The following is a 9781-nucleotide window of genomic DNA, read 5'->3' on the forward strand; positions in this document are numbered from 1 at the left end:
ATGCTGGAATTTAATGAAACATGCAAAACAGGACTAACTGGCTGTGTGTGTTTTCTAAAGAATTATCAGCTACAGTTCTAACTACCCTGCCCAAACAAATCAGCTGGTTCAGTTTCAGTAAGAACATCAACCTAAATGATTTCTTGCTGTCAAAAAATGCACATCATAGGTAACTGATGAACATTTGTAACGCTCAAGTAAAATAGGAAGAATTAATAGTTATTTGGATGAAAAGAGAAACTAATTACTATATGCTCTATTTTTTTAACTATAGAGTTTTACAATTTAATTATTCAAGAAATATTAATACATGAAAAAAGCATATTTATATTTATTTTGTTTTTTATATTAATTATATATGGTATGACAGTTTTCCTTACCTTCTAGATTTTTGTAAGTATGACACAGACATATCCGTGGAACATATTTTTATCTACATTCTTGAGCATTTTCTGCAAAAATTCAAGAAGTAAGTAAGTCCTTAGCATTTTCAATCATTTATCAAAGGTTATTATTCTGTCTTTTATTACAATGTATTAGAGTAGATAAATTCAGTATAGATACTGGTAGATACACATCAATAGATGGCTTTCCTATACTTATTCAAACATACAAATATATTTCAGTTGATGACAGTTCCATTTTATAGTAAAAATACATTACTCAAACAATATCACTTTAAAATGAAAATCTTTAACTTCTGCAGAGATTTTTCTTTATTTTCTTCAGATTGTCATAAAACACACTCACCATAAACTATGTTTAACCCTATATCACATATTTACTTTTACAGAATGTAAATGATGCCTTAGGTTTTACCAACTAAAAATAAATGTTAAACTCAAATATTGATAGAGTTGGCCCACAACCTTAAGATTGTGCAGAAATGGACTCAAATTTGCCACTAATCCCTAGTAATTTCATAGAAGTGGAATGTACACAAGTCACTTCCATAGCAACTGGTCAAAACTTCTGAAGCTTCCTGCATATGGTACATTTAAAGAAAACCTCATTAATGTATATTTGGGAAACTAGGCCACTCAATATTGTCTAAAACACATTTGTTTTTCTCAAGTTATAAATTCTCAAGATTAAATCAAGAATGAAAGCCACTTTATTTTACCTTTTAATGAGAAATCCAAGAAAATAAATTTTGTTCAAAGATAAAAATTTAAAGGATTAACCTGAAGAACTAAGTAATAGGTTTGTATTGTATTGTAGAATAGTCGGTGGCAATTCTGTCTTTTTCCTACTGACAGTGGAGACAACATTTATATCTGATGATTATCTTTCTAATTAAGAGGCATACAGATATACAAAAGCACCCATTAGAACACAAACCTTTCATCTGCATTTTATTAAAAGTTTTTAAAAATTCTCACGAACTGTAAATCTAGTCATAATTGCTCAGATTAAAAATCAGAAAACACAGTGCATTGATTAAGAATGTAATGTTTCTTTAAAAATCACTAATCTATTCTTACCAAGATATTTTGTTGCCATGGTAGTGGCAGGTTTTGCAGTATTGTTTGGTGTAGTTACTTTCAAATGTCTATTCTAAAAAAAGAAGATAAAGACTATTATTTCTGAAATTATCAGTACTCAAATTTAACTTCATATTTTTAAAATTTTTAATACCTATTACATGCCTCATTATTTTATAGTTGACATTACAATAGTTAAATAAGGTCTTTACGGTATAAATCATCACACACGTCTATATATACTTGGTCACAGGTAATTCAGAGGATGGTGTGTTACGCTGAAGAGCAACAAGAGTGTTTTTACTTACTGCCCAACTTCTAATTATGGTGATATCTCATTCTCCCAAAGTACAACCTTCAGATTCCAGTAGGTAAATATACTACTGTTGAATCAAAATGTTCACTTTCGATATGAATATTAAAAAATACTGTTTTATTTCTTCTACACTTTGAGATAACTTAGAAGTGGATTCAAACCTGATACAAAATCACCAAATAGGTTTCGCTGCTATCATCATGTTGTTGTGATATACTAGTACCTTTTTTTACAGAGGTATGAAACTATTCAATTATACAGAAGAAAGCAAAATGTTTTATTAGACACCACATAGCATGTGACACCCCATAGTATGTAGCTTGGAAACTAAGCAAGAACAAATGTATGGTAGTTACTACTTGGAAAAATTTGAAAAACATAAGGGGCACACATTAGGCTTGGCAATTGAAAAAAAAAACACATCCTAGAATAAGGCACTGGCAAACTACAGCTGCAAAGAAAACAACATGATAGCATCTATACTGTATAATCCACAAAAAAGTCAAGCTTAACTCAAAGATGACTTTATTTTTATAATTATAGAGACAGTTGGGGTTACAACTAAACTTAAAAATTGCAGTCAATAAACATTCAAACAATTTTATATCTATTGTCTCATTCTGGAATTTAACAAATGTAATCAAGTTTTGGAAACTGGCTTTGCTTCCAATACCAATAAATAATATATACGTTCTGAATCAAAGAACAATTATTATAGGTATACAGTATGTTTGAATTCCCAGGGAGGGGATTAGATTTGAAGGCTGAATTGTCTGCAATCCATGTTATTTTTTTAATACATCAATAGGACTTCCAATTTACAAACCATTTAACAGCTGCAAAAACAAATGCAAGAAAAAAATTCCTTTCCATGACTGAAATTCTTTGTTATTTCCAATTATTTAAATTGTAGTTTTTAATACATCTGGAAGCATTAGCTGAGAATAAATTGGCTCAGATCTTGGTGTAATTCTATTAGGCAGTTCAATGTCAGGTGAGAATTCTGGATCCTTAATAACTTTGGACTCTTTATCAGGGTCATACTAACCCAGTCTTTCAAATGGCAGAAAAGTGTGTTGACATAACTACACTGCCCTAACAATTCAGTAACAAGGCTGAAACACAAGAAGTACCTTTGAAGCTTTAATGTGGGACAAACTAAGGAGAGCAATTGGTGGATTATCCAGGTAGCTTTTTTCACCCTTTCCCATCATTACCAAAACATGTGAAAATCAATAATTATTTTCCTTACTATATGGTGAAGTAGAGTTGAGTGAATCAGTGAAATGGGGTTGAATGATGGAGTTTTATTATTTTCAAATGCTCAAATGACAGGTCAATAGACTAGAAGTGCTCTGCACTGGTACCTGTCAGTTGGTTTATTTCTGAACAAAGGTTTGGTGGTCTCCTGGAAGAATACTAGATACTTTTGTTTAAACACATATCTACCACTCTTCTGGAATAGAACGATTATTTTTGTTCAAAAATATTTGGTTTATATTTCACTGAAAGATTCTACAGAATATTAGAATAACTTTCTTCCACTTCAATCCCTCCCTTGGCTACACCCTATTTGGTTAAAACGAAGAACAATCAAACCTCTTATCAATTCAACCTACATCTCATATATTCCAAATCATTAAAGAAATGGCAGTATCAGCAATGAGCAGCCAAGCCCCACAGCACCTGAAAGTACAGGTAGTCCTCACTTAGTGATGGTATTTAGGACCAGTAACTTAGGATAGCAGCAGTAGTCATTAGGTGAATCCCTTAGGGTCCCATAGACAGGTATCACCATTTGTGACTTCCTCCAGGCTTCTCTATTGACTTTGCTGGTTGGAACTGGCAGTGAAGGTCACAAATGGCAATCGTGTGACTGCAAAATGCTGCAACATAATTGTGAATTGGTTGCTAAGTGCCCAAATTATGAGTATATTATAATAACTGTAAGTAAAAGTAATGGTAGTAAATCCTCTTGTTCAGCACTGTTATAAGCTCTAATAGCCACTGAATGAGATCTACCTGCATGCAAGATGGCAATGGACTTGGCCATGTGAAGTTTATATTTTTTGTAGAAGCAGCAGAAAACCTATGTATACCAATAAAAATTAGTTGGCAGAAATAGCATTTTTAAAAGACCGATCTCACACTCTTTTTAAGGACTGTTGAACAAGGGTTTTAAGGAAACAGTTCCTGTGTTCTTGCAGAACATCACATTTATTTTAGCAAGGAGCCCATTAAACATATAACAAATGCTTTGAAATTGGCATAAGGCATAATGTTGAAGCTAGATGCCTGCTCTCTCTTTCAGCTCAAGCTAAAATAGCCATTGAATGCAATATCAAGCTACCAGAGAGAAATGCCCACAGCAGCTGCGGAAATCCCAGCCCATAACTGTATTATTACCAACACTGTTAGTGAGCTATTGCAGATCATTCATACAACAAGAGTGCACAACTGTAATCAAGAACTATAAGATTATGAATGTTAGTATTGAAAATAGAGATGTACATAACTATAATCACAATAATCAACAAAAATGTAAATAAGCTAATGTAAGAAGAAACTTAGTTAAAGCTTTTTGGTTATATTATTATTGCTATAGTATTATTGTTGTTGTTGTTGTTATTGTTATTATTTAATGTGTTAATATTTAATATCAGTCTTTCTTTGGTCTTTTTTATTTGTAAATGGTATACCCTGACAATGCACTGAATTAATGTTCCTCATCATGGTGGGAAGTATTCTGGGAAAGGACAGGCAAAGAAATTTGGAAGTACATGCCAAGAGTATATATTTCCAACAGGGTCACCAAGGTGTGAGGTTATCCCAGCTGTCTTGCTAAACCAAATGTGCACCTATAATGGGAAACAATGATACAGGAAGATGCTGGAGGTAGATGATCACTTTAACAGTGGCAAAGACATCAATTCACTCTGCACGGGAAAAGGCAATAGTAAACAATCCCTGTACTTTTAGCAAGAAAACTACATCTTTAGTGGTTTTCTTGCTAAAAGAAAGCATAAAATTGATTATACAGTGTTGGATGTTGGGCCCCTCAGGTTAGATGACATGACTGAGGAAGAGCTGAATTTTAATGGTGTTTATGATGTGTCTAAATTAAAGTCTTTGGGATGTCTATTTCCTGAAGTTGTCATACAGGAAAATACCAAGCTGCAAAGACAGGATTACACTAGAACACAAAACATAAGATACATGAACCCAGGAAAATTAAACACAAACTTGAAATAAAACAACTACAGATGGACATATAGAAATATAATAAAATAAATAAATAAATATAAGGCGTCAGTGAATCAAGATAGATTAGGATTGGACAATTTCGCTCAGAAGATTATACTGTTTTCTGTTTAGGATACAAAACACAAAGAAGGAACAGCACTGTTTTATAGTTAGGAAGGGTGTAGCAAGAAAAATATTTGGCTAAAATGTGATCAATGACTGAATAATATCAGAGTTCATGGACAATATGAATTTCACATGTTAGCAAAATAAGCATAGGATCATCCAAAACAGATTAGAGCCCTACATGGAAAAGAAGATGCCAGATGTTCAAGCTAGGTTTAGAAAAGGCTGAGGAAAACAAGATATTATTGCTGATGTACCCTGGATAACTCAGAAACCTAAAAAATACCAAGAAATTACTATATGTTCATTGATTATAGAAAGATCTTAGATGGTGTCAATCACATCAAGCTGTGGAACATGCTTAGGAAAATAGAAACCTCAAATCAGCTTGTTTTCCTCCTGCAAAACCTATCTACTACATGGATTGGGGAGACAAAGTATGGCTACATAACATGGTGAAACAGACTGACTTCAAGTTAGCAAATGAGAAAAGTCTGCATACTCTTCTCTTGTATACTCAACCTATATGCTCAATATATATTAAGCAAAGATTATTGAAAGAAAATCAGTATGGTTTTACAACTGAAGGAAAAAACATGAATAACTCGTGGCTATTCATGTTAGACTGCGGTGCAGTATGCTGAAGATACTATTGTACTCAGATAGACAAAAAAGCAAAGGATCTGCAAACTTTAGTAACAAAGTCAAGGAGAAAGTGAAAAATGAGATTCAAATTAAACATAAAGAAGATTAAATTAATGACAACAGGTAGAACAACAAGCTTTAGAACTATCAATGAAGCTATGGAAATGGGAAATATCTTCTGCCTTTTAGGATCTTTTACCAGCAGTAAAAGAACAAGCAGCCAAGAAATACACCCTAGACTACCATGTGGTAGAGTAGTCATGAAGGCTTTGGAAAAGTTATTCAGATGCTATGATGTGTCTGTACCTACAAAGATCAGAACTGTGCGAGCCATGATTATTCCCTGTGACACTCTATGGAAGCCAAAGTTGGACTTTGAAAAAGCAGGATAGAAAAAGTATTGATGCTCCTGAAATCTGATATTGACCAATGCTCTGAATACTGTGGGCAGCCAAGTAAACAAACTAATTGAACATGTCAATCCAGAGTTCTCATTCAAAATACAAATGACCAGGTTCAAATTATTCTTCGATTGAGTTAAAGTTTGGCAAGATGTTGTTTAGAATATCTTGGCACTGCACCATGAAGGGTTTTAAAGTTTGAAGCAGTCTGAACTGGGCCCAGAAGCCCAGTGGCAACCCATAGAATTATCAATTTCATATTAATAATAACACTTATTAATTTCAAAATAAGCGTTATCCTAGTTTGCCAGAGTAGTCCAGTCAGGAGTCTAAGCAACTGCAGCTTATCCAAAGGTAACCCCATAATCAACTGGTGAGAAAGAGTTGCATTATCATCACCAAGACAGCAATAAAAACTGCACCAGCCAGATTTGGGCAAAGGCTTGCCTGATTTCCACTTACTTTTCAAAGCAGGAACCAAGAAGCTAGACAAACTCCCCAAATTAAAACGATCTCCTTAAGAGTTTTCTATATCACTCTGTTAATATTGAGTGGTCACCCAGATTATTGTAGCCTAGATACGGGAGGCTCTATGCAGAGGAACCAAACTTGCAACATGTGCCCCTTTTTCCTTCAACCAACATTTTGCAAACTACCTTTTCGTCATTTTCTACTGGTCTAGTTAGCAGATTTTGAGCCTGTCATTCTCCCCAACCCCCCCCCCCAACCAAAATAAATAAATAAATAAAAAATAACCCAGTTTGCCAAAAGTCTGCTGTCCACCTCTGCTTTGACATATTGAACACTAAGAACGAGCTTCGAAACTTCTCCCACTCACACGCTCTTCGCGGCCAAAGAAGAAGTGCAGATAGATTTTTACACACACCCTAAACACACACACACACACGCACATGGACACGCAAACGTCAAACCAAGCGAGTTTCTGACTCCTCCGCGGGACGGCTTGAAATTTGCAAAGGAGAAATCCAGATCAAGAGAAATCCAGATTATATATATATATATATATATATATAAAGTTCTTTTGCTCAGCTCCCTTGAGGTTCGCGGAGCTCGTCCCGCCGCCTTTCCTAACTTGTTCCCCCTTCCACCTTTTTGCTTCAGCCCGGCTGCCACAGCCGCAGCTCCGAAAGCGCTTCCGAGGCGGGCAGCTTTCCTGCCAAAATCCTGGCGGGAGCTTGACAGGAAAGCGGCTGGAAAGAGCTCCATCGTTCTTCACCCGGGGACCTCAGCAAAATGCACAGCCCATGGTTTGACCCAGCGGAGTACCTCTCCGTCCTGTACGCCGACTCCCTGGCTCGCCCGCTCGACCGGAGTCCCGTTTCCCAAAGATGGTGGCCAACCCCTCTCCTCTGCCCCGCTCTCGCCGTCCCAGCTGACTCGGCCGAGGACTCGGCTGGTTGCCTGGGCCGAAGTGAATCGACGGCCGAAAGGAGGAGCCACTCGCTCAGGCTGTTCATCGAGTCGCTCGGAGCTCTGTTGGCGGACCTGTATCGCCTTTTCTCCGCCCTCCCCACTCCCCCACCCCTCGGCCGTCTCGAGGCCGTTGGGCGCGTGCTCCCGCCTTGCTTGCTTGCTTGCCTCGCCCGTGGAGAGCAATGGATAGGACGGGGAGAGGCTAGGCGAGGGAGGGAAGGGGTGGCTGGTAGATGTATACGGGAGGGTAGTAAGGAAGAAGGGGGGGGGGGGGGAGAAGCTGTCTTTTGGAGGAATCTTTTCATTTAAAAAAAAAAAGGGAAAATGAGAGCTACAATGAGAGCTGCCAAAAAAGAAACGCCAACACAGTCCTAGGGTGCATTAACAGAGGGATAGACTCAAGATCACGTGAAGTGTTAATACCATTTTATCATGCCTTGGTAAGGCCACAATTGGAATATTGCATTCAGTTTTGGTTGCCACGATATGTAAACAAAGACGTTGAGACTGCAGACAAGAGCAACAGAGGATTGGGGAACTGGAGGCTAATACATATAAAGAACGGCTGTTGGAATTGAGTATGTCTAGTTTAATGAAAAGAAGGACTAGGAAAGACATAGCAGTGTTCCTATATTTCAGGGGCTGCCACAAAGAAGAGGGAGTCAAGCTATTTTCCAAAGCACCTAAAGGCAGGACAAGAAACAATGGATGGAAACTATTCAAGGAGAGAAGCAACCTAGAACTAAGAAATTTTCTGACAGTTATAACCATTAATCAGTGGAACAACTTGCCTCCAGAAGTTGTGAATACTCCAACACTGGAAGTTTTTAAGAAGGGATTGGACATTTATCTGAAATGGTATACGGTTTCCTGTCTAAACAGGGGTTTGGATTTGAAGACCTCCAAGGTCCCTTCCAACTCTATTATTCTAGTCTAGTCTAGTCTAGTCTAGTCAAGTCTCTATCCATCGGCTGCAAAAATCTGGATAACCACTAGATGGCAGCAGAGATGCACAAGAAGTTCTGTTTTTTGCTGCTGTCTAGATTTTTGCTGGACAGGTTTAGTAGTCCTGCACTAAATAGCTTAGGGCTGCGATCTTATACAGATTACAGTATTGGGACTCCCTTCATTGAAACTGATCAGTTCTTCAGATCAGGGAGCATACGCAGGATCTGGGCTGGAATTCACACAAAGCGCATGTCAAGTTTCGAGGTCGTCTCAAATAAATTGCATTTCAAACAAAGTCTTTGATGAAAAACTTCCTTTTATTAAGTATGACATTCTAACTCCAACTCCATCGCAGCCAACACTGACTTCCTGACCCAAAACCCTCCTTTTCCTTTCCCCACTCCTCTGCACTCATTGGCCATTTCCAAGTCACTCTACCCCTAATCTACTGCTCCGGCTCAGGATTTCCCCCCCTCCCGTCCATCTCCTAGGGGATATTATCTCCAGGGAAAATAAGTAGGTGAAAAGTCAAATGTCCCTTTCCAGACGCCTCAGCTTCTCCTTCTTATGTCAGCACTAGAGTAAATGCAGCTTGAAGTGCTGAAAGCGCCATGCTACAATGGGATTGGCTTAGTGTGTTTCGCACACAGTCATTGGAAGGCATCTGTATTCATTGTAATTATGAAGTATAAAGGAGCCTTAGGGAGGCTGCACAAAGCTTCAGAAGGATGTTTTGCTTCAATAATATCCTGAATTAACATACCTTTAAATTAGTTTTACAATGCCCCTTAACATTGTACAACTGCCAAGTACAACTGCCAGGTGATTTTTCTCTCTGTCAGATATATTGCTGAAGTCAAGGTGCATTATTGTATATCCACTGTATTTCCATGACCAATTAAACTGGTTATGATGTCACAAAAAGGAGATTGGGTTGGTTTGGCAAGATTTATCCTGGACAATCCCATGCTGATTCTTGCCAGATTTCTTTCCCAAGTGATCACAAACATCATTTGTCTTACACTGTCTTCTACTATTGCCATTTTTGAAATTGCTTCTAATTGATCTTTCAATATCTTTTTAGGAACTCTGGCTGTATTAGAATTTCCCCCATTTTGTTTCTTCTGTATGGAATCCCACACTGCATTATTTGCACTGGTTTTCAAGGTACACATTTGAGTACA

At 37.3% G+C, this 9781-nt stretch overlaps 1 protein-coding gene across 4 annotated transcripts in view; it reads right to left on the reverse strand.

Annotated features, from left to right (window-relative positions):
- The window catches only part of SLC35F5 (solute carrier family 35 member F5), a 43933-nt gene extending 36320 nt beyond the window's left edge, over nt 1–7613 (reverse strand). For all 4 annotated transcript variants that reach the window (XM_070957032.1, XM_070957035.1, XM_070957031.1 and 1 more), the window contains exons 1-3: nt 7503–7613; nt 1485–1557; nt 381–452 (exon numbers count right to left, since the gene is read on the reverse strand). The gene's annotated coding sequence lies outside the window, so the exon portion shown is untranslated. The remainder of the gene's footprint in view (nt 1–380; nt 453–1484; nt 1558–7502) is intronic.
- Between the last annotated feature and the right edge of the window lie 2168 nt (nt 7614–9781).

Source organism: Pituophis catenifer, unplaced genomic scaffold (assembly GCF_029215685.1).
Source record: "Pituophis catenifer annectens isolate HBS135680 unplaced genomic scaffold, rPitCat1.0.hap2 SCAF_1, whole genome shotgun sequence".
NCBI lineage: Eukaryota > Metazoa > Chordata > Lepidosauria > Squamata > Colubridae > Pituophis > Pituophis catenifer.